Source organism: Thermobia domestica, chromosome 18, assembly GCF_964235325.1.
Source record: "Thermobia domestica chromosome 18, izTheDome1.hap1.1, whole genome shotgun sequence".
Lineage (NCBI taxonomy): Eukaryota > Metazoa > Arthropoda > Insecta > Zygentoma > Lepismatidae > Thermobia > Thermobia domestica.
The window spans coordinates 12,407,241-12,422,489 of record NC_137471.1 but is presented as its reverse complement, the minus strand read 5'-3'; the positions used below and the strand labels follow the sequence as shown (position 1 = coordinate 12,422,489).

Below are 15,249 nucleotides of genomic sequence, written 5' to 3'. Positions count from 1 at the left end.
TTATATCAGGCACGTAGCCAGAATTACATGAAGGGGGGTGGGGTGCGTGACATGAAATACTGTGGTCATCACACCAGGGGCTCGATCATTCTAAACAATTTTACTAGAACATATATTGGTTCGCTTAGCCAGATTTCGTAACGGGGGGGGGGGGGCGTGACATAAAATTCTGAAGGCCCAGGAGCTCGGTCAATCTAAACTACTTTACTATCAACATATATTGGTTTGTGAGGATATATTGGTAAGTATTTTAATAAACTATTGCTAACTTGGGTTGCTTTTGATAAAAATTTAGTAGAATTTGAATATGTAGAGCACTTTGAGCTTTTTAGATTGATTTAATTTGTATGAAGCAATTTTATATTTACTTGCATTTATATGAGAGGTAATTTTGGGGATACTTTACCATTGGTTGTATTAATTGAGGGCCAACCAGAGCCCTATTAAAATGATAATAAAAATGTTTACTTAAATATGTGTATTTTAATAGAACTAGTAATTATTTATGTGTGAAATGTTGTTTGTGTAATGAAGACTTAAGAAAGTGTAATTTAATGTGTGAATTATGTATAATGAATTGGATTAGCACAGAATTTGGTTGTGATATATATTTGTTGTTGGTGATTAGTTGAACCAAGTACTGAATGATTGTATATTAGTAACAGCAGTTGGTTGTATTTTAACGTTGGAACTTTTTAAACAGTTTTTTTAGTATTGAAGTTAATAATGCTTTAACTTGAAGAATTGTAGAACTTTGAATGCTACTTTTTTAATATTGAACCTTTGATAATGATCCTTTGATAATGATTTCATTGAATAAAATAAAAGGTTTTTATACAACTCAAACTGCTGACGTTTTAGTAATACAGTTTTAGCACTCGGGCCGATTTTTATTCACGTGCGTTTTAGATTTAAAAAGATTTTATTTAACCAAATTCTCACAACTTCAATTTAATCATGATGACACAAAACAATGTCACTTTCTTGATGTCCTCATTGTTTGAAGAAAAGTGTGGATGTTAACAAATTTAGTACATAACATTACAAGCTTTTGTTGATAGACTAGAATTTATACAATTTAAAGTATACATATACTGTATTTTTTGCACATATTTCTTTAAAAATAAACAAGAGTAAATCAGGTCTCCTAAAACTCAAGACCATACTACAATTAAACTAAACAAATTAAACCAATAATTAATAATTATCTATGGTCTTGACACTATGAAGAAATCTCGAGCAAAATTAAAAAAAAAAAAAAAAAGTATTGAAAAAGATTATACAATATTTACATCCTTCCTCTGTTTATTCGAATATAACAATTTTCCTTTCATTATGACTTCAACTATTATAAAAAGTACATACTCAATAATGTCTTGTAAAACATTTTGCAATATCTGCGTTCCTTTCTTTGTTGAATCAACTGTTAACAGAACTTTCTTTCCACATACATTTTTGTTTTTATTATTCCGTCAACTACTGTGTGTTTCAAATGACAGGTTAAAGGAGCAGTAGAAAATTGTTTTTGAAATAACATATTTGATATTGCAAAAATGTCCAAGCTTTACACAACGGCACTATTCTTTCGGAAGCTTGAAATTTCCCAGACTAGTAGCAGAAATTCTGAGAATTCCGCAACTTTTCTAGAAATTTCAAATTTCCTGACTCTTCTAGGATATATCGCTCACCTCGCAACCATGTATTGTAAGTACAGTAATACAAATTTCCTCATAAGAAAGAGTAACCAAAAGCTTCCTGTAGTTTATTTTTAACGCTGATTCTTCTTTTTCTCATTTCATTTTGTTTCATCCTTCCTTAATTTTTTTCATTTCTGGTCTCGAAGGGGTCCTCCCCCCCATTGGCTACGTGCCTGGTTATATGCTGCTTTTGTAAAGAAAGTGTTACTCCTCTACACACGTAGCAGAAATTGTTTGCTCTATTCACAAAATGTCGCAGCATTTTCGTCTATTCAAACACTCAAAATGTCAGTTCAAGCAACTCAGAGGAACTGCCCAAAAATATGCTTGTAAAACTATGTCTTTTTATATGCAGCACTACAAGAAAATCACATCAACAACGCAGATAACTCCAATAGCATTGTTGTTTCGAACAATAGCAGAACACAACTGTGATCAGTGTTTGTAGGTTTTCCTAAAAATTTCCCTCGACTGACAATTTTCCTTTTCTTATCAATTTTTTTCCTTTTCTTATCAAATTTTTCCTTTTCTTATCAAATGTTTCCTTTTCTTACCAAATTTGTCCTTTTCTTATCAAATGTTTCCTTTTCTTATCAATTTTTCCTTTTCTTATCAAATTTTTCCTTTTCTAATCAAATTTTCCCTAATCAAATTTTTCCTTTTATCAAGTTTTCCCTTTACTTATCAAATGTTTCCTTTTATTATCAAATTTTCTCTTTTTATCAAATGTTTCCTTTTCTTATCAAATGTTTCCTTTTCTTATCAAATTTTCCCTTTTCTTATCAAATTTTCCCTTTTCTTATCAAATTTTCCCTAATTTGTTGAGTATCCAATTCCTATGACAGAAGTTATGTGATAAGATTAATTTAGCTATAGTAAAGGAAGTGCGAACCACATTTGTTTTATTTATTTGCTTGTGTTATTTTTTACTTTCTCCTTTCACTTTTAACAAACAAACAAACAAAAAATATACACACAAATTCACCTAGCACAAGCGTCGGTAGCGGGGAGTCGGCGGAGACCCCAGATTTTAGTCAAATGTATTTAAAGAAACTAAGACAAGTTTGTATATATAACTTTAGTCGGAAAGTGGATTTTGATTTTGATCATCCGACCCCTTCCCCCTAAATTTAAAAAGCTGACGACACCAGTGCACCCAGCCATCAATAATTTGCATAATTGGTGCAAATTACCATACTTTGAACACACACACGAAGCATACACAAACTATAGCTATTGTTTTGCTTTATTTCTGAAGGACAAAGAAAAATTAAGCATTTACATGTCAATCTGTGAGCGCGAGAATTTCCCTAAACTTTTCGCATTTTATCGAAAAATTCCCTTTTCCCCTTTTTGCTTTTACCTATGGCAACTCAGAGCTTTTTTTGAAATAGCATTTGCCATTTACTGCCCACACTCATGATGACCCATTAAAAGTTACGAACTTTAAAGTCGTTGTCTGCGCTCAATTTATCATTTGCGCAAAATACGGGACTTTTGCCGTCCCGTATTGAAGCTCCCCGGGATGCGGGACAAAATCATAAAATAAGAGACTGTTCCTTAAAATCCGGGACATTTTGGAACCGTGGTCGCAGCGGTCCGGTATAGTATCATTTAACAGCCAATAGTTGAGGCTGTACATGAGCCATCAAGAGGTCTCTGACTGCTTGCAATGTCGCCACTACTCACGTGTCAAGGCGTTTTCCGTGTATCTAGGGATGCGCACGAGACGAGTCGAGACAGGATTTTCCTGACAAAATTCGAGTCAAGACACGGCTTTTTCAATAGAAAAATATACATTTTTCGAGTCGAGACATCACTTTTACAGTACATTTTCGAGACGAGACAGCCACAAATCTTGTCTCGTGCGCACCCCTACGTGCATCTATAAGGGCAGTTTTCTTAACAGTGGTAAACAAAGTGATCGTGGTTGGTAACACTAGTACCAAAGTCGCCGAGAGGAGTAGTGACATTTCCGATGCGCTTTAAGTCCAGATTCATCCTCCAGCGGTATAAATAGTGTGGAGAGGAGGTAAGAAGAGGTTGATGTGAAAATAATATAAAACTACCGATATTAATGTCCAGTCTATAATTTTCGGGGTCGCTGTGACACTCCGGTGCTTTATAAGTAAAAAAAATGCAACCTCTCATATGTATGCTAAAAGGTGGTGGAGGGGTTCAAATACTTTCTTTAAATTATATTCTTCTCGTGCGAAGAACGGACACTTTAGCTGGTTGACTCATATTTTTATAAATTGGCATGAAAAAGAAAGAGAGAATTGTGTGGTTCTCTACACTGGTAAAAACCTGGTGGTCATGAAATTAAATGAAATGAAAATTTTGAGTTTTACGTCCCACGAGTTTGCCGGCTAGGCCAAAGGAGACGGTGATGATGAGAGAGGAGTGAAATGGTGGAATGAAGAAAGTTGGAGGAAACGGGAGAACTCCTTGGAAACCCACGCACACGGTGTTTGTCCACCACAAAGTTCACTTGGCGGGAGCAGGGTTTGAACCTGGAACCCCAAGCACCAAAGGTGAACGCTCTACCACTGAGCCATAGGCATATATATTTATATAGAATATTAAAAAGGATAGTCGTAAAGTAAATTAAAAAAAAAAGTGAGTTTGTATTTGTGTTGAATGTGTATAGTATGTTACCTATCTTGTTTCATGTTCCAATGTTGGACGAAATTTATGTGGAGAATATTAACGTTCTCTTTCCTCATTGAGAATTTTATTACATTTGAAATTTGCAATTCCATGCTGGACTTTTTTTTTTTCTTTTTTCGCGGGTTGACTTGGGTTGGAGCATGTGGTGTCTGCAGTAGGAGGCAGCTGACGTCGTGGGCTTAGGGAAACGGAAGTTCTCAGCTCTTTGCTGGCATCTGATGACGGAACTAACCTTAAAGGTGACTGCAACACTGAGACACGTGCTTCCAAATACGTATTTTCTTCCAGGTGCGCCATCATCTTCACTTCCTCCTCATTTCGTCCCCTTTTGCTCATCTTCATTTGCTCATGTTAATTGTATATTTAAAACCTATTATTACTAGTAGTAATGTTTTGTCCTTATAGTGTTTCTTAATTGGAAACTCCAGGATATATTTTGCCTGAGATGATTTAGTTTGCAGACTTCCTAGTTCGTAATGGTTCAACCTGAGATGATATTTTTTTGTGAGTAATGTCAATGTCTTTGAATTAAACATAGGAAGCACCTCTGTGCTTTCCCCTTACTGAACCCAGATACATGACAGCAGGGGTGTCCACAGTCAGGTTTTAGAACACAGGTTGAGCCCATGAAATTATCTGGGAGGACATAATTTTTCATTTAAAGTGATACAATTATGCCAGAGATGACGTGGGTCAATGAAAACTTCACCCATGACCCACTAACCCATCACCCACCGTACCCACGCCACGACCCACTAGGCCCACCACTCAACATGACCCACTCTGCCCTACCACCTATCAAAGCCCATCGTCTTCAATTCTGACCCATGATCCACGCCCTCCCCTCCACTGACTAAAGCGTTTTACACTTATAATAAAAACAAGGCTGTGAAATTATCACTAACACTAGTTAACAAATTTAAACTTTTTGTTTGTTACATGAGAAAAATCACCTGATCTTAAAGGAACTTTTTGCGCTGAATTCGAATATGCACTCGGTTTCTCTCCATCACGTACAGTTTTCCCGTAAGAGAGGGATTTTCGGGAAATTCCCTCAAAAATTTCCCTTTTTCAGATATTTTATTCCCCTAGCTCCTGTCCCCTTACATATAGTAACACAGAAATTATACCTAAGTATACCTTGATTTATATTTAATAAACTCTAAAAGTTTCGTAAAAATCGCTTTGTTCTTTCTAGAGAAATAAATATATTTGTATGTATACAGTGTGCACTGTTTATTGCACCTGATAGTAATGCTTTCAGATCTCCTGAGTTGGGGTAAAAACGATTTGCTTTATCACTACAAACACAGACATAAAAATGAATATTTACAATAGTCAACAACACACTTGTATTGGTCTCTGTAAATTAGAAACGTGTATAAAAATAGAATATACTTCCAACGTATATTTTTTTAAACGTACAGTATATGTATATCTTAATACATATATATACAATTCTCCAAGTTTTTTCGTTTTGTTCATGAAATGGTTTATTTCCTTTTACATAATGAAAATAAAAAACCTTCTATACCACTTGCGCACTCAGTGAAGATTAAGGAATCCTATGACACCATGTCAACTTTGCTAAATCTTATAAATTACAAGGACCATTGTTGGCAAATATGTTGTGATCCCAAGGTAGTTGGTATTTTATTAGGACTGCAGTGCGGTTACACGAAGTACCAATGTTTTTTATGTTTATGGGATAGCCGAGCTGATGACAAACATTATGAAATGAAGGAATGGGAACCTAGAGTGAATTACGTACCTGGAGAATGCAACGTCAAATACGCTCCTTTGGTAGATCCTAATAAGATATTACTACCGCCACTTCATATCAAGTTAGGACTTATGAAAAACTTTGTCAAAGCCATGGACACATCTGGTGAAGGTTTCAAGTATTTGCGAGATAAGTTCCCTAACCTGAGTGATGCTAAGATTTCAGCGGGAGTGTTTATTGGTCCCCAAATTAGGAAATTAATGCTTGATGATAGCTTTGACAGCAAGTTAAACAGTGCTGAACTAGCTGCCTGGACAGCATTTAAGTGTATTGTGCGCAACTTTCTGGGCAATAACAAAGCTGAGAGTTACACAGAAATCGTACAGGACATGATACAGAAATACAAAGAGTTGGGTTGTAGGGTGTCTTTAAAAATCCACTTTTTGCACTCTCACCTCAGCTTCTTTCCTGCTAACCTAGGTGCTCTCAGCGACGAACAGGGGGAAAGATTCCACCAAGATATAATGGCAATGGAGAAAAGGTACCAGGGACGAAGGGATCCTTCAATGATGGGGGACTATTGTTGGGGTCTTGTTAGAGAATGCAACATTTCTTACAAAAGAAGGAAGTAGTGTACGTTTTTGTAACCCAATGGAAGTTTCATATATTGTGATTGTCTTTTCATGACCTTTTGTACATTTGTATTATTGTTTATTGTAAATTGTCACACTTGTAAATTATATTGTATTATATTTTATATATGTGTTTGTGGTAATAAAGCAAAACGTTTAACCTCAATTTAAGAGATCTGAAAGCATTACTATAAGGTGCAATAAACAGTACACACAGTATACATACAAACATATTTATTTCTCTAGAAAGAATAAAGCGATTATTACGAAACTTGGAGGGTTTGTTAAATATGAATCAAAATATACATAGGTATAATTTCTATGTTAGTATATGCAAGGGGACAAGATCTTGGGGTGTAAAATAAACAAAAAGGGAATTTTTGAGGGATTTTCCCGAAAATCCCTCTGTTACGGGAAAATCGTACGTGATGGAGAAAAACCGAGTGCATATTTGAATTCAGCGCAAAAAGTTCCTTTAAGAACAGGTATTTCCTTTTATGTAACAAAACCTTTGTTAACTAGTGTAATCGGAGTTTGATTTTCTACGGTCAACCGCTCAAGCACCGCTCTGTTACAATACCGATGGACTTTTACGATATAAAATGGTAAAGTGTTTGTCAAGGACCATATTACGACAAATTTCAATTTAATTATCATATATAATTATTTTCTTGTTAAATTACAGGTACATTTCGGTAGAAAATATTGTCAAATTTTAAAGTCTCAAATCAAGGTAAAGTAGACCAACGCAAAGGAGAGAAAAAAGTGTAAAATTCGACTGTCTCGAAACCCAAGTAATAAGTCCTATTGCCATTATTACCATTACAAATATCAAAGTCCAAAAGTGCCTGAGGTTCTTTTTTTTCACTTAGATATACTCATCTCAGGTAAATAAATAGAAACAAATAAAAAGGAAGAAAAATGGGGTCTTAAAAGTAAAACGTAGACATATTCACCAGTGGTCAGAAGATACTGTCTACAATGCACTGAGCAAGAGTGGGTTGGTGGGTCGTATTGGGTCGGCGGGCCAGAGTGGGTCAGTGAGTCACGTGGGTGGTGGGTTGCAGTGGCTCACGTTCTGTTGACCCACGACCCGCAGAACCTATTCCATCACTGAATCATACTATGAAATGGTAGTTGGGGGCGTAAAAGAAGCGGGGTAATTTCGGGGTAGAAAGATATATTTGGGGATATAATGGTAAATTTTGGGAGAGGGAGAATTATAAATTTGGGGGATGCTCGCAAAATCTGAGATTTATGGGCATTCCTGTGTGGCAGATACCCCAGTTGTCGAATTTATAAACTTTTTCAAATAGCTGCGATGCTGAAGAAAAACTTACCGGTAAAACTTAATCAGTCATTGAAATTTGTAAATACTAGAGTGCCTCAACGTCTGCGAGCCAAGGAAATATAATCTTTAAGTTTTACATGCCACGATTATGCCGGCTAGGCTAAAGGAGACGGTGATGATGAGAAATGACAGAAATGGTGGAATGGAGAAAGTGGGAGAACCGCGAGAAAACCCACGCACACGGTGTTTGCCCACCACAAAGTTCACTTGGTGCGAGCTGGGATTAAACGAAGGGCCCCATGCACCAGAGGTGAACGCTCTACCACTGAGTCATCTCGGCCCATGCGAGCCAAGTGATGGTAATTTTGCAATCGCTGTTCGCGTCTACTAATTTCACTTCTCAGTGGGGCTGATGGTACTTCAGGCTTTCTATCCTCAGTGAGACTTTCGCTAGCTTGATTTTGCGAGTATTGTGCTCTCGCTTGGTAAGGGCTCGGGCTCACTATTTTCGATGGGACTTGCACTCGCTCGAATTGGGGCCCCAGCTCCCTATCAATTTACAGAAGTCGAGCCTTTTGCGCACTCAGTTTGCGCTCGAAGCTCATTGAGCCGTAAAGCCGGAGTTGTGAATTTGGATGCCTGTTACGTGTAGTGCTCTCAAACGGGTCGGGTCAGTCGGGTCGGGTCGGGTTGTCGGGTCAGGTTATTCAGGTCGGGTCAATCGGGCCAGATCGTGTCGGGTTGTCGGGTCAGGTTATTCGGGTCGGGTTGTCGGGTCGGGTCAATCGGGTCAGGTCAAACGGGTCGGGTCATCGGATCGGGTCAGTCAATTCAGGTCACGGGTCGGGTCGGTCTTCAACACGACCCGACCCGACCCGTTGAGAGCACTAGTTACGTGCTTTAACAGACTTACAATTCTGTTCGTCCATATAACTGACAAGCGGATAAGAGGTGACTACTTACTGCCCACTTTAGTAGCAGTTGGTGTGAAAACCTATGTGGGTGTACTGGGTTTAAATCCGGTAATGTGCTATCCTTTCATAATTTATTTTATCATCAGCAGCCTAAAGGGATGTTAAACTCAAAAATAAATTAACTGAACTGCAGTAACGCGTTTTGCCCATTGCAGTTTCCAGGCGCGGATCCAAGGAAGGACTAATAGGGGCTATATAGCCCCCCTTGACGCTCAGGTATACACTAGATAAAATGGGCTTCAATCCTGCTTTCCACTGGATAAAGCAGCAAACTATAGTTTAGCCCCTCCCTTGATTATACCCTGGGTCCGCCACTGGAAATTTCCATAATAACAGGGCTTTTACGAACTAGAAAGTCAGGGAAGTTAAAAATGGTCAGAGAATGTCAGGAAAACTGATTGGAAATCAGGGGAAGATTCTTTGGACTTCTTTGCTTTGATAAGTGGAAAACACTTATAATGAAAGAAATATCTTTAATGCAAAACCATTGTGAATCATTGATGATGTGAGGATCGGTGAACTTCAATATGTGTAACCAAACTACGTCAATTACTGTATTTATTCAGTATTTAAATAAGCCAATCTCACGCGAAACAATAATTGAGACAATTTAATAAATACACTAATGTTAACTATTACAGTCATACTTTTGCTGCAGAAGAAAAGGGCCAAATTATGATATATACAGGGTGTTTCGAGAGGAAGCGGCAATATTTTGGGAAATGCTAGTATGGGTAATTCCAAGTAAGGAAGTTTATATGGACATAGGTTCTAGTCTCATCATTTGAGAGCTGCAGGTTGTGTACCAGTTTTGACCTTATATTGCTTATTTTTCACCCTGTAGTACATGGGTAAGACAGCGCATTTGAAAGACCATGGAATGGCTTTCGAGTCTTTGTAAAGGAAATTTGGGAATTAGTGTTGTCATCCAGTTCTCTTAGAACACCACTAGAAAGCGGATGTAGATGCATAGATAGAATACTTTCTTTGCAGTCGGAAGATTCTGGGTTCGAATCTGCCGAATAACCATCCTGACAAGCTTTTTCCAGCATTTTGCCTCGAGCATATTAGGAAAATGCTGAGATAATGACCTGCTCATTACTTTCGCACTTCCGTTATCGTACCCTGTGTGAAAATTTTCTTTCTAAGTTTTATTACGTCCCACGCATATGCCGGCTAGGCTAAAAGAGACAGTAATGAAGAGAAATAAATGAAATGGCGGAACGAATAAAGTTGGAGGACGGGTTTGTCCACCACAAAGCTCACTAGGCTCGAGCTGGGATCGAATCAAGGATCCCATGCACAAGAAGTGAACGCTCTAGCACTGAGTCTCCGCGGTCCCCCAGTGTGAAATGGTTTGATATCACTAGCTATATTAGTAAATATAAATATTAAAAATAGGCTTGTCACTTTTTCATAATTTATTTCTTAAACATAGTGATATTATTATTTTTATCATATTAGTATTGAAATTTAGGTAGGCATTTTGAAATTCTACACAATTTTAGTAAATCAGAATAAGCTGAATAAATTAAAATCCAACAATTGGATATAAACTGTCTGGATATGGCTGCCCTTAGTCTGAACACATCAGGGGCGAATTCAGGATCGACTTCTGGAGGGGGGGCGGTGGGTTGTCATAATACTACTTTTAAGAGTCTTCATTCCGGCGAAATTAAAATACCGCTAATTTTACAGTAATTATGTGATATCTTCAAATAGATAAAAGATAATTGAAATATGGAACAAGAGCGCCCTAGACAATATTATTTTGCGTGAGGTACCGTTATCACAAGTCACCTAGTGGCTTTCCGTTTTCAGCTGTTTAGAAACGCGAAAATAAATGCCGATTTTCAAAATGGCTCGAAATCGAAAGCAGATAAGTGAGTCGTGATAACGGTTTCTCATGTAAAATAATATTGTCTAGGGCGCTCTTGTTCCAGATTTCGATTATCTTTTATCTATTTGTAGATATCACATAATTACTGTAAAATTAGCGGTATTTTAATTTCGCCTGGATGAAGACTCTAAAGGGCTCTAAACTCTGGAATGGATTTTATTTATATATATAAAATAAGAAAGTTTCCTCTCCTGGATCCGCCCCTGGAACACATTTCCCTCCTGAGAATCGATTCCAAAACCATGCATAGTAAGGCTAAGTTAAGGACTACTCGGGAGCCTATTTTAACTTTTAGAGATATGCCAGTAAGTACCTTATAAACAGATTTTCAGTAAGTATTACCTTAACATATCTGACAAATTTATCATGTATAAGGGGTCTGTCTGTCTGTTCGGTAGATAATTGTTTAGGACTCAGGGCCATCTGGCACGGTATTTCTGTATGCCACTATTTACTCAACTGTGGCAATTAAATAAACTTCAAATGAATAACTTCTCCCTGAAAAGTTTATTGTTGCTGAGAGCTCTCGTTGCCTTTGTGGCTACTATTTTAGTCACATTTGTTAATGTATTTGACAAGTCACCGACCACTTTCCGGCTCTTTTCTTTATAAATCTTTTTTGACCAACTTGATTTGTCAGACCCTCACCTGTTTGACGACCAATTCATAACGCGCAGCACACAGCTGTGTTGTGTATAGTCACTGGTTAGATGGGCGGCCATTCTGCGAACGAATTGACTTCTTCAGAAAAATTTCTTACCTTCTTTTAAACCTTTTCCTCCTTCTCTTTTCTTTCTTTCTTTTCCTCCCCCATTCTTTTTTACCTATATCTTTTCAGTTCCGTCAAACGTGACAGCGTGAATTACCCCTGTAAATATTTGACAAGATTCTTTTTGAGCCACTTGTCAGACTGGGAAGCTAAATTTCTTTCACGGATTTGGCGGTCTGCTCAGTGTAACTTGAATCTTTACCTTATTACAAATATTTGAGCGCAGTTGATATATACCACCTGAGACTTCTTACTTTTAGCCCCTTCTTCTCTTACTACTTTCACCGATATCCTTTGTGGTACAATAAGGCAAATACTGAAACTTTCAATTGTTAAGAGGAAAAAAAGTAACGGGTTTTATTTTTGTTCTTCTAGGCTACTCCTTTAATCTTAATTTACTGTACGAATTTTACAATTGACTATGATTTTTTTCGAAGACAGGAAGAAAGGAGAGAATTTGCAAAATACAAGGAAAAGTCATAAGTAGAGATGAAACTTTTTCGCAACAGGGGGCGCGGTGGCTCAGTGGTAAAGCATTCACCTCCGGTCCCTGGTTCGATCCCAGCTCGCGCCGTGTGGACTTTGTGGTGGACAAACGTGGGTTTTCTCGGGGTTCTCCCGTTTCCTCCCACTTTCTTCATTCCACCATTTTACTCATCTCTCATCATCACCGTCTCCTTTAGCCTAACCGGCATAACCGTGGGACGTAAAACTTAAAGATTTCATTTCATTTCATTTTTTTCGCAACAATTTTCATATTTTGTAACATTAATTACAATTTTCGCATTTATGTCGCATTTATTTTGTTTAAATGTAGCACAAGTTTTTTTTTTTTTTTTTTTTTTTTTAATATGGAACTTGCAAACACTCTCTCGCATTTTTGGTATTAAGATGTATATCTAATACACAAATGAAGATATACTTTGATTAGGTGCACATTCTAACTAATGTATTCACTGAAACATAGAAATTAATTCAAAAATTTAAACACTTCCTCTAACGTCATCCTTAGTTAAAGGATAACATGAAGCAAGACATGACCAATTTTTCTTTTAAATTTTTCTCCAGTCAGGAAGAATCAATCATATTATACTTGGAAAAGAATCTCTCGGTATCAACACTCGAGACTGGCAACCATATTCAGCGTAACGAACTGATAGTATAATACCTGTGGTTAACTCTTAAATTGTTTAACAATGATACAATGTCAACTTCCTTATCCTCACTGCTGTGAACTTCAATAACCTTACTTTTAAGTTCACTGTAGGCAACCAACAGATCATGAACATTTTCACTATAAAACACAGTCAAGGATTTATTTAAACAACAGTTCAGTTTTGTTGATGTCTGCATCTTTATAAAGTGAAACAGTTTCTGGATCAAATTACTCGCAGAGCGTTTTCGTAAATGCATTGTTTTAAAGTTAAATAACATTGGAAATGTCCTTTTTAGTTATTAAACTTAACTAACTAACTAACTCTATGGCCTATGGAACCCGGAGGTTCAATGCCGCGTTCACAAAAGCTCTCCACTGACTTCTATCCTTAGCTAATTGCATCCAGTTTCTACTTTGTATTCCAATCTCTGCTAGATCCATCTTAATATAGTCCTCCCATCTGCGCCTAGGTTTTCCTAATGGTCGTTTTCCGATTGGTCTTCCAGTCAAGACTTTGAAAGCGTTTCTACTTTCTTCTCTTCTAGCTACATGTCCTGCCCACCTAAGCCTCCTAGACTTGACGACCCTAACTATGTTGGGAAAACCGTATAAATTATGTAGTTCCTCGTTATGAAGTTTCCGCCATTCCCCATTCCCGTTCCTCTTGGGTCCGAATATTCTTCTCAGGATTCTGTTCTCAAATACTTTCAGTCTATGTTCTTCCCTCAGAGTAAGCGACCATGTTTCGCAACCATACAGAACAACAGGTATGATTATCGTTTTATATATTTTAAGCTTCAAATTCTTCGACAGAATTCGCGACGACAAAAGATTTTGAATTGAATAATAACGCGAATTCCCTGTTTTTAGTCGACAGACGGAGTTTGGCTGCGGTCATATTTTAAAATACTCACAAGTACCTCTATAAAAATTGATGCAAGAGTATTGCAGGGTTCTGAAACATGGATATTTGGATAGGACACATACTAGTTCCTAAGTGAAGTCTTGGCCTGACTGCGGTAGTCTCATAGTTTTGGAGTTATGGACATTTAAAGTTCATTTTTTCATGTTTTCGGCAGCCTATAACTCCGAAAGGAAGCATTTGTACACCCAGGTTGGCCTATACTTTTTATCTTACCTTGATGTCAGGAATCACCTCCCAAATGTCGGCGTTGTTTTGTGAACACCGTATTACAGTTTCTGCTTTACTGTGATCAACGTAAAAAACTGGAAATGGTTGATTTGTACCACTTTTCGGTTTGAATATCACGTTCATAAGCGAATTGGATTCCGAAGTTGAGGGCCACGGTGTCTCAGTGGTAGAGCGTTAACCTCTGGCGCATGGGGTCCTTGGTTTGATTTCATCTCACACTAAGTGAGCTTTGTGATGGACAAACACCATGTACGTGGGCTTTCTCGGGGTTCTCCCGTTTCTTTCCACTTTTTTCGTTGCACCTTTTTCATTCATTTCTGATCACCTTCTTCTTTAGTCTAGCCGGCAGATTTTATTTCATTTTCAATTCCTAAACTTTGACCCTGTACTTATTGGCTAAAATTAGTGATAATCCATATAAAGTACTTTTACAGATTTTTTTTTAAATCTACGAGACAGACGGACACACGTAGAGTTTTGATAAACCAAACTCCTTAGGTAATTACTGTATGTAGAAACAATTTTAGAGCGCATTCTGCATATGCAACCCAAACAATCGTATATGTTTTGTTGGTTGCAGACGAGTAGGCGTTCTATTCACTTTCGTATGAACAAGGTACAGCTCACAGATGACGAGAAGAACCCTAAAACAGGGGAATCGGGGAAGGGACACGGTTAAGTCCATTTTCGATTTTTGAGGTGTGGTCTATACTTAGATGTCGTCTGCTACTCCGGGTAGTTATCTGTGTGTTATTCTGTGGTGTCATTTAAAACCCCCGTGCGAAAAGTGGGCGAGCCCATACCTACGTCACACTACTTCTGCTAGGGTTCTTCTCGTCATCTGTGAGCTGTAAGTATTTTTCCTTACGTAATTAGAGGAAATGGGCTATTGCGTTCCATAATACAATTGAAAACATTGAATAGACTAAAAAGTAAGAAAATAAAAAACAAATTTAGATAAATGTTTTTATTTGACAAAGGACTGAAAAGGAGAATTAATTTTTGGTGGGTTAATTCAGTTTTTCTGCCTTGTTAACAAAAAGTTTAGAAAATGCAATAGAGTTTTTTTTTTTTTTTTTTTTTTTGTGGTGGAAAGTAGTGATTTGGAATTAATACTACTACTATGAGGCGCGAGAGAACCACTTCCTTGATACCCGTAAAACCTTTCCCCTGAACCTTTAGGCAAAGCGCTCAATCCTTTTCGCCTTAGTCCCATTCCTTCATTAATAACACTAGAAGCATTGAGTGCGAGTTAATATAGAACGCGCACTTATGTTGCGAGGG

At 37.4% G+C, this 15,249-nt stretch overlaps 1 protein-coding gene across 1 annotated transcript in view; it reads left to right on the top strand.

Moving 5' to 3' along the window:
• Positions 1 to 15,249, top strand: part of LOC145675624 (coiled-coil and C2 domain-containing protein 2A-like) — a 302,517-nt gene that overhangs the window by 145,092 nt on the left and 142,176 nt on the right. The gene's annotated exons all lie outside the window — the stretch shown is intronic.